Genomic DNA, 27,734 nt, shown 5'->3' on the forward strand with positions numbered 1-27,734 from the left:
AGCTACCACGGTCCCGGGCCACCAGATAGTACAGCGCTTTTTCCTTTAGTGTTCAAGCACGACCACCGTCGCTGGATTGCAGGGTGGTCATAACCATGGATACAAGCAGTGTATAAATAATGGAAAAAGGAATTCAGCCAGCAAAGGAAGCAATATGGACAATCACAATACATTAGCAAGTGCCTTGTATTAACTTTTTCTACGTGATAAATGCCATTTACTGAAGTGAGACCAATCCCTTTAAAATGTAGTCTGTAATCTCCCCTGCACTATTGAAGTCAGTCTAGATTTTACGGCATATTAAGCAACTTACGACCGAGCAGTTATCTACACCCAAACAAGGTACAATTTTATTTTAACCCTGTGTTGTAAAAATTTTGATTCCACATCTATGTTTAACAGACAGACGTTCGGTGGGAAAGGAAAGAGTTAATGTAGACAAAACTGTATTTTTTCCCCCTGACTGTAGGATTTTAAAGACATGAGTAATTGAGCTCTCAAATTCCTGGATGATGTAATGTGTCTTCCCATCACTGGCCGCATCAGAGCAAGTGTTTGGACAGACTGCAGTAAGAGATACTTAAGCAGTATTGCATAAGCGTCTTTCCTGGTAAATTTCATCTAGGTAATTTAAGAAACAGACGTTGCTGCGGTAGATCTGCCAGATTCACCAGGTCTATCCAAGCAGCGAACATTTAAAGGGATCCTGTCATCAACTTTATGTTGATCTCACTGAGGACAGCATAAAATAGTGACAGAATTGCTGATCTAAAAGTAAGTGGTTGCTGAGAACCAGCATCTTAATCATTGCAGCCTGGGCCTGGCAAAGAGTCAGATCTACCTGAGAAGAGTCCTGGTTATACATCATCTCCTGCTCTCTCACCATCTACTGATGATTGGCAGTTCTCTCCTAGAGAGAAAGGGAGAAAACTAAGTAGGAGACTGTCAGTCATCAGCAGGTGGGCGAGGAGAGCAGGAATTCATGAATAACCACGACTCTTCTCAGTTAGATTGGACTCTTTTCCAGGCCTAGTATGAAAAGATTGTGATGTTTGTTTTCGGCAACCACTTACTTTTTATTTTTATTTTTATTTTTTATTACTTTATTATTTCAGTCAAATATATGTATCAGAGTTTTACATATGATTATGCATAGACTTCTTTTTTTTTTTTTTTTCATGACATAAAAGTAATTACAGTAAATATGCATTTACATGTTCATACTGTTAATTCTTTAACATATGGAAATAATCACATGTTGACCGAGGATGAATAGATTTGAATAAAGGGAAAACAAAAAAAGAAAGGGAAAACAAAAGAAAAGAAGAAAAAACACATAATAATACTAATAACTAGTATGTAATATTTGTCGGTACATTACACTTTTCCATGAGATCACGTTAGTGTAGGTAGATGTTTATATGTTGGTGAATTTCAGATATATAAGTGAGTCTTAAATCTGGGTTTCTAAATATCCACTGTGTTACACATACATGACAGCCACACATCCCATCTATTTCTGAACGCTATACTTGTGCCTAAGGAGGAAGCAATCATAGATTCGTACCAACAGCAATTGTTCACTCCTTGTATTACTCTAGCCACTGGTGGGATATTCGAGGATTTCCATCTTCTAACAATTTGTTCCCTAGCTACCGTGATTATGTGAAACACTACTGTTTGGTGGAAAACCGAAAATTGGTTCGGGTTCAGATTTAGGAGGGCTAGGGGGGCATCCAGTATGACTGGGAAACCACATACATAGGATATTAGCTTGCCTATCTTCCTCCAAAATCCCCGAATCTTCGAGCATCCCCACCATATATGCAGAAATGTACCCCTCTCCTGACACCCCCAACACGTATCTGCTGTATCCCCAAACAGAGCAATTCTAGTTGGAACTAAGTACCATTGGTAGAATATTTTCCTGGAAATTTCTATCTAGATATTTTAGGGATGATTGCGTAAGCTTCTAACCAATTGTTATCTGATATGGAAGTATTGAATATGGTTTCCCATTTGGATTTATATGTAGATATAGGATCAGGACCTGATTGTATGAGGATCCGGTAGCAGTGGGCTATCCCTTTTCTATTATTAGATGTTAGAGATGAGGTTAGCCATTTTTTTAATGGATTATCATGTGGTTCCTCAAGCCATAGAATTTTACTAATAGCATGTCTGATTTGTAAGTATGGGAAAATCTCTGAGTCTGTTAGGTTAAATTTCCTCTGTAGGTTCTGGAAGCTAAGACACTTATTATCTTTGGTTAGATCTAAGAGTCTCTTAATTCCTTTGTCTTTCCAAGTGGATAAGTTAATGTTTAGAATATGGGCTTCAAGAATATCTATATCCTCATGAGAGGTTACCAAGGAAAATAGGTTGCGTGGGACTACAGTTTTCCACCAGGAGTCCATTATTGCTCCTATAGTTAGATGTGAGGAGGTTATTTGTGTGTGGAATAGGGAAGATGCTTTAAGTCTTGTGGGTACTCTGAATTTACCTAACGCTCGCATGTCCATGGCGACCCAATGTTTTGAGGTGTTCCCTTGCCAAAGTGACTTAAGCTGGTCTAATATAACAGCATTATAGTAATAACTAATAGACGGGCAACCTGTCCCTCCCATTTTTAATTCTTTATATAGGTTCTCTGATTTAATTCTGGGAGGTTTATTATCCCATATAAAGCCTAATAAAGTAGATTGAAGCTTTTGGAGGAAGGGGTTTGGCAGGCTAATTGGTACATTTCTGAATAGATAAAGTATTTTAGGAATTATCAACATTTTTATAGCTGCAATTTTCCCAAGCCATGAGACCCCCCCACTTCTAAAGCTGGCTAATTCTTTTTTAATGTCTGATATAAGGTTGGAGTAGTTGGAATCGAATAAGTTGCTATCTGGATAACTCAGTTTAATTCCTAGATACTGAATAACCATGGGTTCCCATTTGAAGGAATAATCTGTTTTTAGGCGCAATTGGGTTTTCAAGGAGAGGCCCAAGCTGAGGATGGAAGATTTAGATTGGTTCATTTTATAGTATGATACCTGGCTAAAGTTATTAAGTACTTTGGTTATTGCTGGGAGAGAATCTGATGGATTTTTGCAAATGAGTAGGATATCATCCGCAAAGAGGCCTATTTTGTGGTATGTTTGACCTATTTGAATACCCTGGATTAGGGGGTTATTCCGGATTGTTTCAGCTAATGGTTCCACTACTAGAGCAAATATCATTGGAGAAAGGGGTCATCCTTGTCGGGTGCCATTTGTTATTTCAAATCTCCGTGAGAGGAAGCCAGATGAGAGTACTGATGCAGATGGATTTGAATAGAGTGACATTAATGCTGATAGATAAGGACCTCCTAAAACCGAAGGAGCACAGCACTTTTTCCAGGTATCCCCAGTGAACTCTGTCGAACGCCTTCTCTGCGTCAAGAGAAAGAAGCAGAGAAGGCGTTCTGGTGCGCTCCACGTGGTGGATTAGGTTAATAAATCTCCTGGTGCCATCTGTGGTTTGTCTATGTTTGATAAACCCTACCTGTTCTTCTTTTACCAGTCTAGGTAATACATCGATTAATCTGTTAGCTAATATTTTTGAGAGGATCTTTAGATCTCCATTGAGGAGAGATATTGGGCGGAAGTTTTCCGCTTTATCTGGGATTTTCCCCGGTTTGAGTAGAGTTACAATTAGAGCATGAAGCATTTCCTGTCGTATTCTACCAGTGTCCATAACTGTTTGGAAAATCACTTGCAAGTGAGAGGACAGTAAATGGCTCATTCTTCTGAAGAATTCATTAGAAAGTCCGTCAGGGCCTGGCGATTTGTTTAATTTTAATTTCTTTATAACTGCTTCTATCTCTGACCGTTGCAGAAGGGCATTAAGTTGTTCTCTATCCATTGCAGTAAGAGACGGTAGATTTAGGGGCTTCAGAAAGTCTTCTATAATGTCTGTATTTGGTTGTGGAGTATGTGGGTCTTTTTTAAGGTTATAGAGGCTAGTATAGTATTCTGCAAATACATTAGTTATTTCCTTGGGGTTTAGGATCTTTTTGCCATCTTTATCCATAATATATGGGATTTTGGATTTTCCTAATTTATTTTTGAATTTGTTGGCCAGAAGGCTCCCCGCTTTATTACCTTGTGCGTAGAATAGTGCTTTATTTCTCCTATAAAGAAACTCAAAATGGTCATGATGAAGTCTATATAGTTGTGCTCGTAATTCCCTAAGATCTTTTGTGTGCTGTTATGTTACTGAAGCTTTATTTTTTGATTCAAGGTTATTAATTATGTCTAATAGGTCTTCTATTTTCTCCCTTTTTTGCTTTTTCTTTATAGAAGCTAGTTGAATACATTTACCTCTAATGACAGCTTTGTAGGCGCACCAGTTGGTTTGGGCTGAGGTGTCTTCATTATGGTTATGTAAGAAATATTCTGATGTTTCCTTTTCTAAAGCCTCGCAGATCTTGATATCTGACAGTAGAGAGTTGTTAATTCTCCAAGGAGTTTGGGGAAAGGAGTTATAATGTTCTTCTATTGAAATAGATATCGGAGCATGGTCCGACCATGTTATGCTCCCAATAGTTGATCTAGTGACCCTTTGTAGTAGCTTTTTGTCCACTAAAGCCATGTCTATTCTTGAGTAGACACTATGGGGATAAGAATAGAAAGAATAGTCTCTTTCAGACGCGTGTAGGATTCTCCACGTGTCATAGATATCTTCCTTGTTCAGTAAGGAAAATAGATCAGTATTCTTTTCATTGGGTTTAGATGAGGATTTATCTAGATTTGGGATCAATACTTTATTGAAATCTCCTATAAGTACCAGAGCTCCTTTCCCCTTTCTCCTAACATGTTTCAGTAGTTTTAAAAAAAAATTTGCATTGTTTTTTATTTGGGGCATACAAAGAAACTATACAGTATGGCAAATTATTGATTATACAGTTTAGAATTATGTAACGCCCATTTTTGTCATATATAACGCTTGTTAAAGAGAATGCTACTGTATCTTTTACTGCAATTAGCACTCCTTTTCTTTTACATGTGTTCGGAGTAGTGAAAACATGAGGGAAATTTTTGTTTTTTATTCTATAAGAATCTTTTTGGAGTAAATGAGTCTCCTGTACACACAGCACGTCACAGTTAAGTGACTTTGCCTCTTTCCAAAGGAAGGACCTTTTAATTGGGCTGTTCAGCCCCTTTACATTAATAGAGGATATTATAAAAACCATTTTTCTATGGGAGTGTAGGTCAGCTTATAGATGAATTCTGTGCTTTCCTGAGTACCAACGTGATATACATATCTTCCATTTTTGTGTAATGTTTCATATATTGGACCGACATAACCAATACTTAACAGAATATATGATAAACTAGAACAGGTAACCAATACAAAGTTGGTATAACACATAATCGTATCTGACCTCACAGATAATTATAATCATCCGGAGATAAGATGGTGTAGGGGGATAGAAAGTGTCTCTGAACTTGTGTGTCCAGGGACCCCATCTAGCCTACAATGGTGTATCGGCTGTAAGGAGAAATTTGGAAGTCCAGTAAGTCTGGTGTAGGAAAGTTAAGTAACTTTTATGTAAACTTAGCTGTTAGTTCTGATGAAGTACAGAGTTCGGATTAAAGTTGAAATTCACTGCCATTCTGTGATGGGTTCTTGGTGTCTTCGGTTCGTGGACTTGGTATTTTCAACCCGGGGAGTAGTTAGAAGATTTGGGGGATCCAACGGTGGTCCATTCTTTTGTCAGCGTTGATGTTTTTTTGGGTGACGGTGACTTGTCGCTTCTTACTAGCGCATTCTGAAACCATTTGTTCATTAGTTTAGCTGCTACATGAGGAGAATACAGTACATGAGATGAACCGTTCCTATAAATGATTAGTTTCACTGGGTATCCCCATCGGTATTGGATCCCTTTATCTCTTAGTATTTTTGTGACCTCAGCGAATTCCCTCCTTCTGTTGATAGTGGCATACAGGGATATATTGGCATATTTTTCTGGTAAATCTTTAATATTTCTTGCTGCCAGCATTATTTTCTCTTTAAAGTGGAAAAAATGTAACCTTGCTAAAACGTCCCTTGGTGCAGATTGGGGTGCTTGCTTTGCTTTTGGGGTTCTATGTACCCTGTCAATTATCATATCTCTTTGATCTGATTCTGGGGAAAGAATTGTGAAGAAGTCAATTAAGAACTCTCTCAACTGGTCTGTTTGGATCGCTTCTGGGATTCCTCTGAACCTAATATTATTTCTGCGGCTTCTATCTTCTAGATCAGCCAGCTTGAGTTTGACTACTCCCATGTCATCATATAGTTCGTTTTGAGCATCCACTAATGAGTTATGTGCTGACGAAAACTCATCCATTTTGGTCTCAAGATGAGCTGTTCTGTCCCCTATATCTTTGATTTCTTTATATACATTTTGAATGGCTGCTTGGAAGTCAGCTTGTATGGAGTTACGCAGTTCCTGTAACATATTTCTCATACAGGATTCTGTTATTGCCGCCTCGTTACTGGACCTGTGCTGGCTCCCCCTGTCCCCAGCTGTATCTGGATCATCAGGGTTATTTTGCTTGCAGCTCTAAGAGACACTGTGTGGACTTAGTTTCTGTGAGTCCTGTAACAGGGGATGAGGTGGACTTACTGCGCCATTGCTGGTAGTATCGTGCTCCTCTCCTCCCTCGCTAGCTGCGTCTCTCTCCGCAGCGCTGCGGGCGCCATCTTGGGATGTGCCTGCAGGTTGAAAGAACGCGGTCATTTTCGCCGGTTCTATTCGTTTCTGTCGGCCTCTCACCATGTCTGCTGGTGCTGTATGGTGAGCCAGCTTTGTGGGTATGGATTCTGGTACTTCCCAAAAATCTCCGCTTTGGGCTGCTTTTGCTGTAGGCCAGGAGCGGGAGAGATCCTCACACAGCCGTCCTGCTCGGCATCCGGCCACGCCCCCTACTTTTAACTTATAAATGACAGACCGCTGAAATCATCTCACCTGTCTATACTTAAAGTTGATGACAGGTTCCCTTTAAGATTTGTCAAAATGTCTACAAAACTCGCTTGTCCTGTGAAGCTATGTAAGTGCCAAGTGGTACCCAAATGTTACAAATTTTGCGTGAATGCATTTTGTCGTCTCGTAAAAATGCCTACCTGGCGACGAGACATATATCATAAAAATTAAAATAGCAGCTATATTGCATGGCAGTGGTTTATGGTATTGTAGTAAATATGCCTGTGTTTAGTCACACTTCTGAAAGTACACAAAGCCACTGGTTGCCATCACAAAACTCAGGGCTTCATAAAGCTTGAAAATTGGGCGCCTGTTGGTAACATCAGCTTGTCCTTGTGAGGTACACCATATGCCTATGCAAGTTTAGGCAGGAGCTAAAATTACCTCAATTAAACCAGTCATTGGTATCAAACTTACTCGTCCTTGTTGTTTCTCAATGTTCCTAAGTCATTGCTAAGTAAATTATCCAAAACTCAGACCTTAGATTATAATACATTATGCTTCCTTTTGAATGAGAATCTTACTGGTAATGCCAAAGAATGCCTGATTATAATAGGAGTTCTTTGTGGAACTGGCCATGGGCCAAAAGCTCCCTAGAAGCACATGGGCGCCCACAGAAACAGATGGTTGCACTCAGGCCTGGTGTCAGGAAGGTGGGGGGAGCTGCAAACTGGACATTTCCCATCCTCAAAAGGGCCTGAATTTTTTTCTTTTTTTTTTAAAGGCTGTGGACAGCTTTGTGGGCATCCTTTTATAATTGTATTCTACACATTTTAGGCTAAAATCATTCTAATTGGTCTTTATCAAAAATGTCAACAGTTTGTCCTCTATAGCTTCTACGTTTAAATTCTTATTCTAAACTGCTAAGAATTTAGCTATAGTGAGTGTTTAGGAGCTGTTTATGAGCTATTAGGAAAGTACAGATATGGGCTACAGATTAAGCCATTTTTTATGTATCGTGGAAGAAAGTCCACGGTTTTACAAACAGTCCAGGAATTTACGGACAGCTGGTAACCATGCTGATTTACCATGAATACTTAAAGGGGTTCTGCATACACATTATACAGCTGGACAGGAAACTGGTCCTGACATCTGGTCAGGACCTGAGCGGAAGAGCCTGCAACCAATGCGGGTGTGGTGGAGACGGTAACATCAAGACGTGCAATGGAGGTAAGTACAGAAGAAATTATCTTTCTTCCACGGGGTCTGAAGATTCTAGGATTTTCAGAAAAGCCAGGAGAACCCCTTTAATTATGTAGTGAACCATAGAGAAATGTGTAACCCTATTTACCCCTTTCTGATTTCCTGTATGTGTTACACATAATTGCTTAACCTGATTGTTAACCTGGAATATCTTACCACTACCACACATTTTTTAATATGATACTATTTTTCCTTCTGATTACCAATGAGCTACAGGATATGCTGCACCAGTCTAAACATGTGGTCTGACTTGCTGGTTTTGTAGTATTTTTTGCTGAGATTCTTGTCCGTTTTTGCTACAATTTTGCAATAATCACAGCAAAAATACACTTCACAAAACCAGTGCATGTGAACACATATTATACAAAAAAAAATATTTTCTACTTTACACTGACTTTACTCACTACTTGGTGCACATCATAAGTACAGGAGACAGTATCTTGTGTTGACAGAAAAAAAAAACATTAAAAATTACAGAGCTGTAAAAATGAGTTTTGTTTATTGCAGACACTTAGGGGGACATTTATTAAGACCAACCTTTCACACAAGGTCTTAAAGGGGTTGTCCGGGTTCAGAACTGAACCCAGACATATCCCCATCCTCACCCCTCCGGCCCCACTGATATGATCATCGGAGCAGTTCATGCTCCTATGTTCTCCTTTACCCTGCGCTGAATTGTGCAAAGCAAAGGCATTTTTTGGAGATCCGGGGGTGCACAGGGCCCCCCATAGGGACTGCTAGGTGGAGGCCTCTGTCCAGCAGTGAGCCCGGTGATGTCACCGGCACTAATGGGCGGGCTTTAGCGCTGCCCTAGCCTGTAAAACGGCTAGGGCAGCACTAAAGCCCACCCATCAGAGCCGATGACGTCCCTGGGAACATTGCTGGGTGGAAGCCTCCACCTAGCAGTTTGCTATTGTTGCAAAAAAGTCGCAATCTCACTCCCGTAGGAGTAGCTTTTCTAGACAGAAGTGTTAGGTTTAAGGGGAAAAAAAATGTATCAAACTACCTGTCACAGTTGATAAATGTGGCACCAAGTACTCCAACAAAGACTCAAGCAAACTGACTTCAAATATTTCCCTTCATGATTAATTCCCCCAATGTTTTTACACCAGAAAACTGTTGTGGGGAGGGGGAATGATAAATTACCCCATAAAAGATTTCACACATGCCACTTACTCCACTTTTTGGCGCAATAATTTCCAGAGTTCTGACACATTTTACTTAGAAAATCTCTCCCAATATGTTACCACTGCGACTTACCCTATGCCTAGATAAAGTTATATTTCACTAAGAGCTCACAAGTAGGGATGAGCGAACCCGAACTGTATAGTTCGGGTTCGTACCGAATTTTGGGGTGTCCGTGACACGGACCCGATCCCGAACATTTTCGTAAAAGTTCGAGTTCGGTGTTCGGCGCTTTCTTGGCACTTTTTGAAAGGCTGCAAAGCAGCCAATCAACAAGCGTCATACTACTTGCCCCAAGAGGCCATCATAGCCTTGCCTACTATTGGCATGGCTGTGATTGGCCAGTGCAGCATGTGACCCAGCCTCTATATAAGCTTGGGTCACGTAGCGCTGCACGTCACTCTGCTGATTCAAGCATAGGGAGAGGTTGCAGCTGCGACGTTAGGGCGAGATTAGGCAGATTAACTCCTCCAAAAGACTTCATTCTGTGATCGATCTGCAGCTGTGGATCATTGAAGTGCTGATATTGAATTGCTCACTTTTTTGAGGCTGCCCAGAGCGTTTTTAGATCACTTTTTTCTGGGGTGATCGGCGGCCATTTTGTGGCTTGTGGTGCGCCAGCACAAGCTATTACCAAGTGTATTTAACCATCAATAGTGTGGTTATTTTGTGCTATATCCTACATCAGCTGCAGGCTGAGCCTGTGTCACCGAAGTGCATTTAACCATCAACAGTCTGGTTATTTTTTGGCCATATACTACATCAGCTGCAGGCTGAGCCTGTGTCACCGAAGTGCATTTAACCATCAACAGTCTGGTTATTTTTTGGCCATATACTACATCTGGTGCAGGCTGAGCCTGTCACCCAGCGCCTAAAAAATAGACCTGACATTTCTATTCAACCAAATCTGTACTGTTTTAGCTGGTCACGTTATTTGTAGTGACCGTAAAAGCAGACTTTTTGTTCTGGGTTGAAAAACTATTCCCAAATTTGCCATTCTCAAAATAACTAGTTTCTGGTATATGAGGCCTACTTGAAATCTATCCCAAAAAGGATATCTTACATTGAAGGTGCTGATAGTGTCATTCAGAAAAACCTAAGACACACGCTACCGTGCAGATAGAAGTCTAATTCTGTGATTAAACCTATACCTGTCACATAGCGCAAAAAAAAAAACAGGCCTGACATTTCTATTCAACCAAATCTGTACTGTTTTAGCTGGTCACGTTATTTGTAGTGACCGTAAAAGCAGACTTTTTGTTCTGGGTTGAAAAACTATTCCCAAATTTGCCATTCTCAAAATAACTAGTTTCTGGTATATGAGGCCTACTTGAAATCTATCCCAAAAAGGATATCTTACATTGAAGCTGCTGATAGTGTCATTCAGAAAAACCTAAGACACACGCTACCGTGCAGATAGAAGTCTGATTCTGTGATTAAACCTATACCTGTCACACAGCGCAAAAAAAAAACAGGCCTGACATTTCTATTCAACCAAATCTGTACTGTTTTAGCTGGTCAAGTTATTTGTAGTCACCGTAAAAGCAGACTTTTTGTTCTGGGTTGAAAAACTATTCCCAAATTTGCCATTCTCAAATAACTAGTTTCTGGTATATGAGGCCTACTTGAAATCTATCCCAAAAAGGATATCTTACATTGAAGGTGCTGATAGTGTCATTCAGAAAAACCTAAGACACACGCTACCGTGCAGATAGAAGTCTGATTCTGTGATTAAACCTATACCTGTCACACAGCGCAAAAAAAAACCAGGCCTGACATTTCTATTCAACCAAATCTGTACTGTTTTAGCTGGTCAAGTTATTTGTAGTGACCGTAAAAGCAGACTTTTTGTTCTGGGTTGAAAAACTATTCCCAAATTTGCCATTCTCAAAATAACTAGTTTCTGGTATATGAGGCCTACTTGAAATCTATCCCAAAAAGGATATCTTACATTGAAGGTGCTGATAGTGTCATTCAGAAAAACCTAAGACACACGCTACCGTGCAGATAGAAGGCTAATTCTGTGATTAAACCTATACCTGTCACATAGCGCAAAAAAAAAACAGGCCTGACATTTCTATTCAACCAAATCTGTACTGTTTTAGCTGGTCAAGTTATTTGTAGTGACCGTAAAAGGAGACTTTTTGTTCTGGGTTGAAAAACTATTCCCAAATTTGCCATTCTCAAAATTGTGGTGAACGGGAACAATGAGGAAAACATCTAATAAGGGACGCGGACATGGTCGTGGTGGTGTTAGTGGACCCTCTGGTGATGGGAGAGGACGTGGCCATTCTGCCACAGCCACACGTCCTAGTGAACCAACTACCTCGGGTCCCAGTAGCCAGCAGAATTTACAGCGATATTTGGTGGGGCCCAATGCCGTTCTAAGGATGGTAAGGCCTGAGCAGGTACAGGCATTAGTCAATTGGGTGGCCGACAGTGGATCCAGCACGTTCACATTATCTCCCACCCAGTCTTCTGCAAAAAAGCGCACAGATGGCGCATGAAAACCAAGCCCATCGGTCTGTCACATCACCCCCATGCATATCAGGGAAACTGTCTGAGCCTCAAGTTATGCAGCAGTCTCTTATGCTGTTTGAAGACTCTGCTGCCAGGGTTTCCCAAGGGCATCCACCTAGCCCTTCCCCAGGGGTGAAAGAGATAGAATGCACTAACGCACAACCACTTATTTTTCCTGATGATGAGGACATGGGAATACCACCTCAGCACGTCTCTGATGATGACGAAACACAGGTGCCAACTGCTGCGTCTTTCTGCAGTGTGCAGACTGAACAGGAGGTCAGGGATCAAGACTGGGTGGAAGACGATGCAGGGGACGATGAGGTCCTAGTCCCCACATGGAATGAAGGTCGTGCCACTGACTTTCACAGTTCGGAGGAAGAGGCAGTGGTGAGACCGAGCCAACAGCGTAGCAAAAGAGGGAGCAGTGGGCAAAATCAGAACACCCGCCGCCAAGAGACTCCGCCTGCTACTGACCGCCGCCATCTGGGACCGAGCACCCCAAAGGCAGCTTCAAGGAGTTCCCTGGCATGGCACTTCTTCAAACAATGTGCTGACGACAAGACCCGAGTGGTTTGCACGCTGTGCCATCAGAGCCTGAAGCGAGGCATTAACGTTCTGAACCTTAGCACAACCTGCATGACCAGGCACCTGCATGCAAAGCATGAACTGCAGTGGAGTAAACACCTTAAAAACAAGGAAGTCACTCAGGCTCCCCCTGCTACCTCTTCTGCTGCTGCCGCCTCGGCCTCTTCTGCTGCTGCCGCCGCCTCGGCCTCTTCTGCTGCTGCTGCTGCTGCCGCCGCCTCGGCCTCTTCCTCTGCCTCTGGAAGAACGTTGGCACCTGCCGCCCAGCAAACATGGGATGTACCACCACCACCACCACCTGCGTCACCAAGCATCTCAACCATGTCACACGGCAGCGTTCAGCTCTCCATCTCACAAACATTTGAGAGAAAGCGTAAATTCCCACCTAGCCACCCTCGATCCCTGGCCCTGAATGCCAGCATTTCTAAACTACTGGCCTATGAAATGCTGTCATTTAGGCTGGTGGACACACACAGCTTCAAACAGCTCATGTCACTTGCTGTCCCACAGTATGTTGTTCCCAGCCGCCACTACTTCTCCAAGAGAGCCGTGCCTTCCCTGCACAAACAAGTGTCCGATAAAATCAAGTGTGCACTGCGCAACGCCATCTGTGGCAAGGTCCACCTAACCACAGATACGTGGACCAGTAAGCACGGCCAGGGACGCTATATCTCCCTAACTGCACACTGGGTAAATGTAGTGGCGGCTGGGCCCCAGGCGGAGAGCTGTTTGGCGCACATCCTTCCGCCGCCAAGGATCGCAGGGCAACATTCTTTGCCTCCTGTCTCCTCCTGTCTACTCAGCTTCCTCCTCCTCTTCTTCCACCTGCTCATCCAGTCAGCCACACACCTTTACACACCTTCACCACCAACTTCAGCACAGCCCGGGGTAAACGTCAGCAGGCCATTCTGAAACTCATATGTTTGGGGGACAGGCCCCACACCGCACAGGAGTTGTGGGGTGGTATAGAACAACAGACCGACGAGTGGTTGCTGCCGGTGAGCCTCAAGCCCGGCCTGGTGGTGTGCGATAATGGGCGAAATCTCGTTGCAGCTCTGGGACTAGCCGGTTTGACGCACATCCCTTGCCTGGCGCATGTGCTGAATTTGGTGGTGCAGAAGTTCATTCGCAACTACCCTGACATGTCAGAGCTGCTGCATAAAGTGCAGCACCAGAGGCCAGGTACAAATGTGGCCAGACAGGGCCCACTACTGGAGGACGAGGATGAGGAGGAGGTGGAGGAGGATGAGGATGAGGATGAAGCATGTTCACAGCGGGGTGGCACCCAAAGCAGCTCGGGCCCATCACTGGTGCGTGGCTGGGGGGAAACACAGGACGATGACGATACACCTCCCACAGAGGACAGCTTGTCCTTACCTCTGGGCAGCCTGGCACACATGAGCGACTACATGCTGCAGTGCCTGCGCAATGACAGCAGAGTTGCCCACATGCCCTACTGGGTTGCCACCCTGCTGGATCCCCGGTACAAAGACAATGTGCCCACCTTACTTCCTACACTGGAGCGTGATAGGAAGATGCGCGAGTACAAGCGCACGTTGGTAGACGCGCTACTGAGAGCATTCCCAAATGTCACAGGGGAACCAGTGGAAGCCCAAGGCGAACGCAGAGGAGGAGCAAGAGGTCGCCAACGCAGCTGTGTCACGGCCAGCTCCTCTGAGGGCAGGGTTAGCATGGCAGAGATGTGGAAAAGTTTTGTCACCACGCAACAGCTAACTGCACCACCACCTGATACGGAACGTGTTAGCAGGAGGCAACATTTCACTAACATGGTGGAACAGTACCTGTGCACACCCCTCCACGTACTGACTGATGGTTCGGCCCCATTCAACTTCTGGGTCTCCAAATTGTCCACGTGGCCAGAGCTAGCCTTTTATGCCTTGGAGGTGCTAGGCCTGCCCGGCGGCCAGCGTTTTGTCTGAACGTGTATTCAGCACGGCAGGGGGCGTCATTACAGACAAACGCAGCCGCCTGTCTACAGCCAATGTGGACAAGCTGACGTTCATAAAAATGAACCATGCATGGATCCCACAGGACCTGTCCATCCCTTGTGCAGATTAGATATTAACTACCTCCCCTTAACAATATATTATTCTACTCCAGGGCACTTCCTCATTCAATACTATTTTTAATATCATTTTACCATTATATTGCGGGGCAACCCAAAGTTGAATGAACCTCTCCTCTGTCTGGGTGCCGGGGCCTAAATGTGTGACAGTGGCCTGTTCCAGTGGTGGGTGACGTGAAGCCTGATTCTCTGCTATGACATGAAGACAGATTCTGCGCTGACATAAGGACAGATTCTCTGTTACGGGACCTCTCTCCTCTGCCTGGGTGCCTGGGCCTAAATGTGTGACAGTGGCCTGTTCCAGTGGTGGGTGACGTGAAGCCTGATTCTCTGCTATGACATGAAGACAGATTCTGCGCTGACATAAGGCCAGATTCTCTGTTACGGGACCTCTCTCCTCTGCCTGGGTGCCTGGGCCTAAATGTGTGACAGTGGCCTGTTCCAGTGGTGGGTGACGTGAAGCCTGATTCTCTGCTATGAAATGAAGACTGATTCTGCGCTGACATAAGGCCAGATTCTCTGTTACGGGACCTCTCTCCTCTGCCTGGGTGCCTGGGCCTAAATGTGTGACAGTGGCCTGTTCCAGTGGTGGGTGACATGAAGCCAGATTCTCTGCTATGGCATGAAGAGACTGATTCTCTGCTGACATGAAGCCAGATTCTTTGCTATGGCATGAAGAGACTGATTCTCTGCTGACGTGAAGCCAGATTCTCTGCTATGGGACCTCTGTCCAATTGATGTTGGGTCATTTTTATTTTTTTAATTTTAATTTTAATTCATTTCCCTATCCACATTTGTTTGCAGGGGATTTACCTACATGTTGCTGCCTTTTGCAGCCCTCTTGCTCTTTCCTGGGCTGTTTTACAGCCTTTTTAGTGCCCAAAAGTTCGGGTACCCATTGACTTCAATGGGGTTCGGGTTCAGGACGAAGTTCGGTTCGGGTTCGGATCCCGAACCCGAACATTTCCGGTAAGTTCGGCCGAACTTCTCGAACCCGAACATCCAGGTGTTCGCTCAACTCTACTCACAAGTCCATGTTTTACAAATTCCTAATTTGGCATATGGAATCTGTTAGAAAAAGAAAATAGTGGCATGTTCCATTGCTTACTTTATTATGAAGGCACCATACAGCGGTATACAGAATACTGAATTATTTTTTTTTTTTAACAAATCTCTTTTTATTGAAGGTATTCATAGTAAGAACAGTACAAACAAATGTACAAATTATCAAGCAATTTGTATTAGTATTGTGTTGGGGGTGGTTGAAAGGAGGGGGGGAGGGTCTGGGGGGGGAGAGAGAAAGTTAGGGAGTGTAGCCGACAAATAGTACTGCACTGCAAAATGTATTTGGTGAAAGCGGGTGCTCCACCCCAAGAAGGAGTATATGAGGTGGATCACCACTAGACAGTGCGGGACTGTGGGGGATAAATGGTGTCAAGAGATGTATAATACAAAATCAATGATAGCAAGTAAAACAACAAGAATATACCCTAGAAACTATTCCACATTCTGAAAGGGGACTTATGATTGCCATATACACTCACCTAAAGAATTATTAGGAACACCATACTAATACGGTGTTGGACCCCCTTTTGCCTTCAGAACTGCCTTAATTCTACGTGGCATTGATTCAACAAGGTGCTGATAGCATTCTTTAGAAATGTTGGCCCATATTGATAGGATAGCATCTTGCAGTTGATGGAGATTTGAGGGATGCACATCCAGGGCACGAAGCTCCCGTTCCACAACATCCCAAAGATGCTCTATTGGGTTGAGATCTGGTGACTGTGGGGGCCATTTTAGTACAGCGAACTCATTGTCATGTTCAAGAAACCATTTTTCCAGTCTTCAACAGTCCAATTTTGGTGAGCTCGTGCAAATTGTAGCCTCTTTCTCCTATTTGTAGTGGAGATGAGTGGTACCCGGTGGGGTCTTCTGCTGTTGTAGCCCATCCGCCTCAAGGTTGTGCATGTTGTGGCTTCACAAATGCTTTGCTGCATACCTCGGTTGTAACGAGTGGTTATTTCAGTCAACATTGCTCTTCTATCAGCTTGAATCAGTCGGCCCATTCTCCTCTGACCTCTAGCATCCACAAGGCATTTTTGCCAACAGGACTGGCGCATACTGGATGTTTTTCCCTTTTCACACCATTCTTTGTAAACCCTAGAAATGGTTGTGCGTGAAAATCCCAGTAACTGAGCAGATTGTGAAACACTCAGACCGGCCCGTCTGGCACCAACAACCATGCCACGCTCAAAATTGTTTAAATCACCTTTCTTTCCCATTCTGACATTCAGTTTGGAGTTCAAGAGATTGTCTTGACCAGGACCACAACCCTACATGCATTGAAGCAACTGCCATGTGATTGGTTGACTAGATAATCGCATTAATGAGAAATAGAACAGGTGTTCCTAATAATTCTTTAGGTGAGTGTATAATAGAGAAAAGATAAATCAGTGAGATATGGGAAGTGGACGGAATGATTCGCTTTGAGATCCAATTTGATCCTCAAGTGGGGTCAGAGGTGTGTGAGCGGCTAGCATGTTTGTGTCAATGAGCTTTCCAAGGGGCCCATAGTTTTAAGAACTTGGAGTGGGTTATGGTAGCCCAACTCGCAAGCTCTTCTAGTAAATAGAGTGGTCAACTTTCTCCCACCATTGCTCAATGCTGGGGGCAGTTTGGTTAAGCCATTTTGTAGGGATTAACAGTCTTGTCGCTTGAACAAGCATGGTAGGGATATCTGATGTAGTTGGGTGCCATGTTCATTAGCTGCAAGTACTAGCTTCAAGTACTACATTAAGTACTAGTAAAGAGATATTGCAGCAGACTGAAGAGATTCAAGAGATACTGCAAGAGATTGGCTTAGAGTCTCCAACTGGCTCATCTGTGTTGTTTTTGCTGATCATTGCTTGAGAAGAGGTAAGGAATTCGGTCAGCTGTTTGCTATTGTGCGTTTGCTAATGAGCCTAGCTCACTAAGGTGTTACATTTGTTGCTGGGGGAGGAGTTTGGGAAGGAGTGTGTGTATATATAGAGACAGACTCATTAGCTGGCCTAATTCATTAGCTGCAAGTACTAGCTTCAAGTACTACATTAAGTACTAGTAAAGAGATATTGCAGCAGACTGAAGAGATTCAAGAGATACTGCAAGAGATTGGCTTAGAGTCTCCAACTGGTTCATCTGTGTTGTTTTTGCTGATCATTGCTTGAGAAGAGGTAAGGAATTCGGTCAGCTGTTTGCTATTGTGCGTTTGCTAATGAGCCTAGCTCACTAAGGTGTTACATTTGTTGCTGGGGGAGGAGTTTGGGAAGGAGTGTGTGTATATATAGAGACAGACTCATTAGCTGGCCTAATTCATTAGCTGCAAGTACTAGCTTCAAGTACTACATTGAGTACTAGTAAAGAGATATTGCAGGAGATAGTCAGGAGGTAGGCTGGAAGGTGGAAACAATACAAAAAAAAAAAGGTGAGATTTGTTTGATTTAAAGTTACAAATTTATTTATTTTTTTATTTTTATTTTTTTTATTTTTTTTATCCTCTTTATCCTCTTTAAAATGGCAGACTTGGTTCAGTGCAGGAATTGTTGTGCATTTATTTCATGTTCCACTCTTTGGAGATTCGGATGCTGTCAGATCTGTAGACAGTTCTCCTTACTGCAGCAGGAAATTGCATTTTTGAAAGCTGAAATATTTAAATTATCTGTTAAACAAACTCCAGCTAGGACTGCTGCAATGCCACTGCCACAGAGGACCCCCAGAAATGGCAGATGGGTTAATGTAGGTTCTGGAAGTCTTAGAGTGGTGGATAGAAGACATGTCCCACAGTCGGTGGTTCTCCATAAGTCATTTGCAGCACTCTCAGAATGTAAGGACAACATGGATATGGACTCAAGCACAGAGGGTGAGAAACCATCGACTCCTATGTCTAATGTATGCAACAAAAAAGATAAAGTGAAGTCTCAAAGGATGCAGCTGTTGCTGGGTGATTCAATCATAAGAAGTGTGGAGCTTAAAGAAAATGGTTTTGTGAGATGTCTCCCTGGGGCTACTGCTAGAAGAGATAGAAGACGTATTATTAATATTGTTAAGCAAGCAAAGCAGGAAGGGGACGTGGATGTTCTTGTCCATCTAGGGACAAATGACCTGGCTTGCAATGAAGTGTCAGAGGTGAAAAAATCTTTTATCACACTTGGTAATGACGTACAGGATTTTGCATCCACCATTTCATTTTCTGAAGTTTTGCCTGTGCATAATGTTCAGAATGATAGGCAGAGGCGCATAAAGGAGTTCAACTTATGGCTTGGTAAATGGTGTCAAGAGCAAGGATTTGGCTTTGTTTCTCATAATAGCTCTACTTGGAATAGAAAGGAACTGTACAAAAAAGATGGTTTGCATCTTTCTCTCAAAGGAACAAATGTACTTAGTGAACAACTCCAAGAATTTGCGAAAGAGTATTTAAACTAGGAAGGGGGGGCAAAAGAGTGAAAATAAAAGAGTCCCATTGCCCCCCGAAACAATGCCAGAACAGGTCAGAAGCACAGAGGTTAAGAAATGATAAGCTCAGAGTCCTGTCTACAAATGCTCGCAGTTTAGGTAAAAAAATCAATGAACTTGGGTCAATAATGGCATCTGAGAATGTAGATTTAGTGGCTGTTACGGAGACATGGTTTAATGAAAGAAATGACTGGGACATAACCATACCAGGGTACTCTTTATACAGAAGAGACAGAGAAGGCAAGAAAGGAGGAGGAGTGGCCCTGTATGTGAAAGATAGCATTAAATCTAACCTAATACAAGTTGGTGAGGCCAACATAGAGTCAGTTTGGGTTACGTTGCAGTTTGCTAACCATGCAGTAACTCGTGTAGGTGTGATATATAGACCACCTGGTCAAGTTAAAGAACTAGATGATCTACTAGTTGAAGAAATAGCTAAAATGACAATGAAAGGAGAAGTTATCATTATGGGAGATTTCAATCTTCCAGATATAAACTGGAAAACCAAAATAGCAAGTTCTACCAGGAGTACAGATATTCTAAATTCCCTACTGGGGTTATCTCTACAACAAGTGGTTGAGGAGCCAACCCGGAGGGAGGCCATTTTGGATTTGGTATTCACAAACGGGGATTCGGTATATGATGTCATTGTAGGCGAAACCTTGGGATCTAGTGATCACCAGTCAGTGTGGTTTAATATAAGAACTGTGAAAGAGTCCCACCACACAAAAACAAAAGTTTTAGATTTTAGAAAAACAGACTTTTCAAAAATGAAATTAGTCATAAATGAGTCCTTATCAGACTGGAACGGATTACATGGAGTCCAGGAGAAATGGGACTACTTAAAAGGTGCATTATTGAAGGCAACAGAAAATTGCATTAGACTTGTCAGTAAAAGCAAAAAAAGGAGGAGACCAATGTGGTACTCAGCAGAAGTGGCCCAAATCATTAAAAATAAAAAGCTAGCATTTTGTAATTATAAAAAAACCCAGAGCAATGAAGATAAGGAAATCTACAAGATTAGGCAGAGAGAGGCCAAGCAAGTTATAAGAACTTCTAAAGCGCAGGCAGAAGAAAAACTAGCTCAGTCTATGAAAAAAGGGGATAAGACATTCTTCAGATATATAAATGAAAAAAGGAAATTAAAACAAGGAATAACTAAATTAAAAACAAAGGACGGAAGGTATGTAGAAGAGAATAAAGGGCTAGCCGACTGCCTTAATGAATACTTCTGTTCAGTTTTTACAAAAGAAAAAGGAGAAGGACCTCCACTAGAAAGAATGACTATTAAATCGTTTGATGCATGTATCTTTACAGAGGAAGATGTTCTAAGTTTGCTGTCTAAGGTGAAGACAGATAAGTCACAGGGGCCTGATGAGATACACCCAAAATTATTAAAAGAGCTTAGTGGTGAGCTGGCAAAACCGTTAACAGATTTATTTAACCAATCATTAGTAACAGGAGTCGTCCCGGAAGATTGGAAATTGGCAAATGTCGTGCCCATTCACAAGAAAGGTAGTAGGGAGGAATCGAGCAACTATAGACCAGTGAGTCTGACATCAATAGTAGGCAAATTAATGGAAACCCTATTAAAGGATAGGATTGTGGAACATCTAAAATCCCATGGATTGCAAGATGAAAAACAACATGGGTTTACTTCAGGGAGATCATGTCAAACAAATCTTATAGATTTTTTTGACTGGGTGAATAAAATAATAGACGATGGAGGTGCAGTAGACATCGCATATCTAGATTTTAGTAAGGTTTTTGACACTGTCCCACATAGAAGACTTATTAATAAACTGCAGTCATTGAGCATGGACTCCCATATTGTTGAGTGGATTAGGCAGTGGCTGAGTGACAGACAACAGAGGGTTGTAGTCAATGGAGAACATTCAAAACAAGGTAATGTTACCAGTGGGGTTCCACAGGGATCTGTACTGGGACCGATTTTGTTTAATATCTTCATTAGTGATATTGCAAAAGGCCTCGCTGGTAAGGTTTGTCTTTTTGCTGATGACACAAAGATATGTAACAGGGTTGATGCTCCTGGAGGGAAACGCCAAATGGAAAAGGATTTAGGAAAACTAGAAGAATGGTCAGAACTCTGGAAACTGAAATTTAATGTGGATAAGTGCAAGATAATGCACCTGGGGCGTAAAAACCCAAGGGCAGAATATAGAATATTTGACACAGTCCTGACCTCAGTATCTGAGGAAAGGGATTTAGGAGTAATTATTTCAGAAGACTTAAAGGTGGGAAGACAATGTAATAGAGCAGCACGAAATGCCAGCAGAATGCTTGGATGTATAGGGAGAGGTATAAGCAGTAGAAAGAGTGAAGTGCTTATGCTGCTGTACAGAACACTGGTGAGACCTCACTTGGAGTATTGTGCGCAGTACTGGAGGCCATATCTCCAGAAGGATATAGATACTCTAGAGAGAGTTCAGAGAAGAGCTATTAAACTAGTACATGGATTGCAGGATAAAACTTACCAGGAAAGGTTAAAGGACCTTAATATGTATAGCTTGGAAGAAAGAAGAGACAGAGGGGATATGATAGAAACTTTTAAATACATAAAGGGAATCAACTCGGTAAAGGAAGAGAGCATATTTAAAAGAAGAAAAACTACCACAAGAGGACACAGTTTTAAATTAGAGGGGCAAAGGTTTAAAAGTAATATAAGGAAGTATTACTTTACTGAGAGAGTAGTGGATGCATGGAATAGCCTTCCTGCAGAAGTGGTAGCTGCAAATACAGTGAAGGGGTTTAAGCATGCATGGGATAGGCATAAGGCCATCCTTCATATAAGATAGGGCCGGGGGCTATCCATAGTATTCAGTATATTGGGCAGACTAGATGGGCCAAATGGTTCTTATCTGCCGACACATTCTATGTTTCTATGTATCTAAGGGTAGCCAGAGCAGAACAGTTGTGGGAGAAAGCCGAATTGAAGTGTTGCATACCTCGTTGATGTTTTACTCAATTAAAGTCCAATAGGGTTAAATCAATTCAGCGGGCAATGCCAGAACAGGTCACCCAATGTGCCACCTTTTTGTGAACACCTCCCACAAGAATCTGTCTGATAGGCCCATCTGGTGTAATTTATGTGGGTCATTATACCATCGGGTCATGGTTTTGTAGGAATGCTCTTGTATTTTGATGCCCCTCGAGAAGCCAGGTGAGCGGAGGTGTATCTGGGTAATCGCCGCTTCATTGAATGTTCTGTTCAGGTCTTTCATTCAAAAGTTAATGTAAGCAGGAACAGTGGAGGTAGGTGGCAATGAAATGAACTTATATAAGAGAGAGATTGCGTGCCTCGGCATATTATCATGTTGTGAGAGTTTTTCAAACCAGGTAGCATCAGTTGTTGGGGTGGCCTTGGAGCGCAAGGACAGGCAAGGGCGTCTGAACTCTAGTCTGTCTAAGAATGTACCCTCTCCAACAGGGCGGGAGTAGAGAGGCTCACTGGCTTCCTCCGAAGTGATACAATCTATAAGTTTAGTGACGTTGGTATCCCTTAGGAGACTCCAAAATTGAGGAGTATTCTGTGACTGGGGTTGCAGAAAGAAATTAGTAAGAGAGGAGGGTAAAGTTTTTGGTGGGCTAGAAAGGAGAGGGATAGTAGTTTGTACATATTGTACATTGAGATGTACCCCCTTGGACAAACCTTCTGGCATGCTAGTAGGGTTTTTGTGACCCCATATACCTGCTAGTGGTTTGTTTGCCAGCATAGCCAGCTCAATATCAGTCCCCAGTATTCTATAGTTTGGTATGCACAATTGCAGCCATCTTTTGAGTTGAATCGCCCTGTAGTAAATGCTCAAGTCTAGTAGTCCAAAGACACCGCGAGGACGGTCTCTGGCAAGGCAATCATAAGCGAGCCTTGGTCTCCTACCCCTCCAGAAAAAGGTGGTGAAGATGGTTCTGACTTGAGAGAAGAAGTAGCGTGGGAGATGAAGGGGAACCATTTGGAGCAAATACAGAAATTTTGGCATAATGTAGGCTTGTAGGAGGTTTTTGCAACCCATCTATGACACATATGGCAATGATAAATTAGATGGCTGATTCTTGACTTTCGTTAGTAGGGGGGAGTAGTTAGATAAATATAATTTGTTGGGGTTCCTGGTTAGGGAATTCCCTAAATAAGGTAAGTTATCTGGGTGCCACTTGAAAGAGAAGGATTCAAGTAATTTTTTTGCAGTTTTTTCTGGAAGGGAGAAATTTAGGGCTTCGGATTTGGCGTAATACATTTTAAAGTTAGATAGAGAACCGAATGTTTCAAAGAGGGACAAAATGTGTGAAAAAGCCTGTAGAGGGCTAGTGACTAATAATAGAAGGTCGTCAGCGAATGCTGCGCATTTGTGTTCTACCACTCCAACCTTAAACAATTTTATTGAATCGTTGTCTCTGAAGGCTTGCATCAATGTTTCCATAACCAGGATAAATAGAGTGGGGGATAGTGGGCAGCCCTGGCGAGTGCCATTGCTGATGTCATAGGGCCTCAACAGGGTTCCATTAACTCGTATTCTAGCACTGGGATGGTTATACAGTGACATAATGGATCTGATGAAGGAGTTTGGGATTTCAAATTTGAGAAGTGTGCTCTCCATGAAAAGCCAGTTGACCCTGTCAAAAGCCTTCTTGGCATCAGTGCTGAGAAGGATTAGGGGAATGTTTCTGTGGGTAGCTAGCTTGATGGCATGTAATATTCTGCAAGAGTGGAAATTACCTTCTCTGCCGCGTACAAAGCCTGCTTGTTCCGGATGAAGGATCCGAGGGGTGAGGGAATTTAGTCTAGTGGCCAATAGTTTTTCCCATATTTTCACATCTATATTGAGAAGGGAAATTGGCCTATAGCTACCGCATTCTTTTTCGTCTTTACCTTCTTTGTGTAAAATTGTAATAGCAGCTTCTAGGGCTTGTTTTGGGAGTGAGTCACCCTTAACTGAAGTTTGGCACCATTTGGTCATGTGGGGGATTAGTGTAGGAAGGAGTTTTTTTATAATAGCCTACTGGTAGGCCATCTGGCCCAGGTGCCATGCCAAGAGGCATGGATTTCACAATTTTTTCGATTTCTTCTTGAGTGATGGGGAAAAGTAGAAGGGAGCTGTCCTCTTGAGTTATTGAGGGAAGGTATTGATTAGAAAGGACCTGATCTATAAGGGCTTGGTCATGTGATTTTTGGAGTGGAGCCTGGTATTAATGGTGCACTGGGGGCTAGATTATATAATTTTGTATAGAAGTAGCTAAATTAATCGGCAATGTCCTTGGTGGAGGAAAGCAATTGACCATTTGAGCTTTTTATGAAGCGTATGATTTGGGAGTCTTTGCGTTTTTTGATCAGATGGGTAATTAATTTGTTGCTTCTGTCCCCATGGTCATAATATTTAAATCTGGCGTATTGATACACTTTTGCGCATTTAATGTTCAGAAGTTCTTTCAGTTGCTGTCTTAGGGAGAGAAGATCTTATTGAATTAGAGCTGCCTGCGACTTCTAGGGAAGCTATTTGGCCTAGTAGGGAGTTTAACTTTTTTTTGTCTATCTTTTTTGAGTTTAGAGCCAAGGGCTATGAAGGCCTTATGGGCTTCCCACACTATAGTGTGGGAGGTATTAGAAGGTTGATTGTCTTGAAAATATAGAGATAATTTGTGGGCAATATATGAGAGATTCTTTTCAGCATCCAGAATGGTTTCATTCAGCCGCCATTGCCACTCTCTGACCGGAAGATTTTTAAAAGTTAAGATTGAAGTGACTGGGGCATGATCTGAAATAGTAATTTGACCAATAGAGGAGCTGCGGAGAGCTTCTAGGTGTCCTTCTGAGAGGAGAATGTAATCAAGTCTTTGGAAGGACTTGTGAACTGCTGAAAAGAATGTGTAATCTTTAGTGGAGTTGTTAAGTGTTCGCCATGTGTCCACTAAATGTGTTTCTCTCAGGATTTTTTGAATACCTCCTAGAGATCTCTGTGACATGGAGGCAGTTCCCGATGAGGTGTCAAGCAGCGGGTTGAATGAGATATTGAGATCTCTTCCAACTATATAGAGGCCTTCAGCAAACTCCTGAAATTTCAATAATGTAGATTTAATCCACCTGTGCTGGCATGTGTTGGGTGTGTAGAGACCTGCAAGGGATATCAAGGTATGTCCTATTTTACCTTTTATGAAGAGGTAGCGACCATCTGGATCAGTTTGGACCAAATCAGGCGTGAAGGGGACATGCTTTGAGATGGCTATGCTGACCCCTCTAGCAGCTGAGCTGTAGGTAGAGTGAAACCATTGGTTAAAGAAAGAGACAGGCAAGTTTGTGATGTTGGTGGACTTGATGTCGGTTTTCTGTAAGAAACAAATATCCGTTTTACATTTCTTTAGGAGGGTGAGAACCTGGGATCTTTTCTGTGGGGTATTAAAGCCCTGTACACTGAAAGAGGTAATATTCAAATGTGTTATGGGAAAGTACAAAGTGAGCTCTTGTCACTATAGGACAAAAGGGGTCAGAATGTGGAAGGAAAAATAATAATAAGCTAAATTACAACACCTACTAAAATAAATTAAACGAGAGAAAAACAGAATGTGAGCTGGCCATCAGGGTCAGAAGCGACTGCAGAAAAAGGATCAGCATTCGAGGCCCACCTATAGCAAGGTGATGTGGGGGCAGGAGATGAACAAATATTCTCATCCCAACCTGGCACCACACCCCCGTGCTTCCCTTTTAATTCTGTGCATAGGAACAGTTTAAATATCACAAATAATGTGTAACGGGGCGCCGAAGGCGCACTCGGTCTCCCATTAGCCGCAGACCTGCTGCTTAGCTTCGGGAGCGAGGATCTGTGTCTAGCCTCGTTACCCAGGGCGGTTTTTGCTAAGCTGGGAGGCTCCCTGCTCCTAGGTCTGCCTTGAGCGCCGAGCTGATCACTCGGTGATCGACTTGTCTGTCTGTCGGTCATGTGACGCTGGCCACGTCACATGACCCTCACTCCCCACTATAAATACAGGCAACCTGCTGGCTACAGGTCGCCTGTGATTTTGGTCCCTTAGGTTGTGTATTATTATTGTTATTTAGCTTACCTTTGGATTTTACCCGTGATCTGCTTCCTGACACCTCTTCTGTCTGCTCCCTGAACCTTGACGCTACCTCTCGGATTTTGACCTCGGCTTGCTTTTGGATTTTGTCTATGCCTCTTCTCTTGTACTGACGTGACCTCCCGGATTTTGACCTCTGCTTGCTTTTGGATTTTGTCTTTGCCTCATCTCTTGTACTGACATGACCTCCCGGATTTTGACCTCGGCCCGCTCTCGAATCTGTCTCTGTCTCCTCCCTCGTACTGACGTGACCTTCTGGACTGACCCCAGCTAGTTGACCCGCCTTGCCCTTCCGTTTTTGGTGGTACCTTGCTTATTCCACCTCTCTGTCCGCTCGAGTGCTACCTCTCATTGGCTGTCCGCTTCCCTGCTGTCTCTATCTCTGTGCTTGCACTTATTCAGGTCAGGGACTGTCGCCCAGTTGCGCCCCGTCACCTAGGGTGGGTGGTGAAAGTAGGCAGGGACAGGGCACCTCCGCTCTATCTTTATACCCGCGACGCTACCCCGTGACATAATGGTTCAATAATAACATGTGCCATATTAATTCAAGTGAGGTATTTGAACAGTGGCTGGAACTTCGGACCAAGTCAAAGAAGGCTTAAAGAAGTTATCCAAGAAGAAATTAACAGAACAAAATAGGTGAGACAGCGTCTATATTAGTCTAGTGCTATGATAAGAGACTCCACGAATAGGGTGGACCAATATGGATAGAAGATGAGACTCCTTACTGGTGAAGGTGTACAGCAGGTGGCTTGCATGGAAATAAGGCATATGATGCTATGTTTTAGAGAATCTTTCGCACAACTGTATAGCAAATGTGGCAGAAGGGAAATGGCGCTCATAGGGTAGTACGTAGGTATAATGATGATTTGGAATAAAACGTGTCAATCGTTATGCTCGCCATTTGATGTTGTGCATGCGAATAGACACATAGAAAGTATATAGTGCATTTGTATTGTGCAGCAGTTGTGTGCTGTTCTGCTGCGATACCGCAGGTATATAGAGGGACAAGCGTTACTGGAACAACTATTTGCAATGGGTGTGATATACCTGCCTCCACAAAATACTAAATGAGGGGTGCGATATATCTGCTTACACCAAATATTGATTGAGGCCTGCGATATACCTGCTTCCACAAAATACAGATTAAAGGGGTGTGATATACCTGCTTTCACCAAATATTGATTATTGGGTTCTATATACCTGCTTCCATAAAATACAGATTGAGGGGTGTAATATACCTGCTTCCGCAAAATACTGATTAAGGGGTTTGATATACCTGCTTCCACAAAATACAGATTGAGGGTTGCGATATACCTGCTTTCACCAAATATTGATTAAGGGGTTCTATATTCCTGCTTCCACAAAATACTGATTGAGGGGTGCGATATACCTGCTTCCACCAAAAATTGATTAAGGGGTTCTATATACCTGCTTCCACAAAATACTGATTAAGGGGATTAATATTCCTGCTTCCACAAAATACTAATTGAGGGGTGTGATATACCTATAATATACTTTCTAACATAGAAAGTATATTATAGTGCTTTGTATTTAGTGATGGACGAACATCGG

The sequence above is a fragment of the Bufo bufo genome, chromosome 3 (assembly GCF_905171765.1).
Source record: "Bufo bufo chromosome 3, aBufBuf1.1, whole genome shotgun sequence".
In the NCBI taxonomy this organism is placed as follows: domain Eukaryota; kingdom Metazoa; phylum Chordata; class Amphibia; order Anura; family Bufonidae; genus Bufo; species Bufo bufo.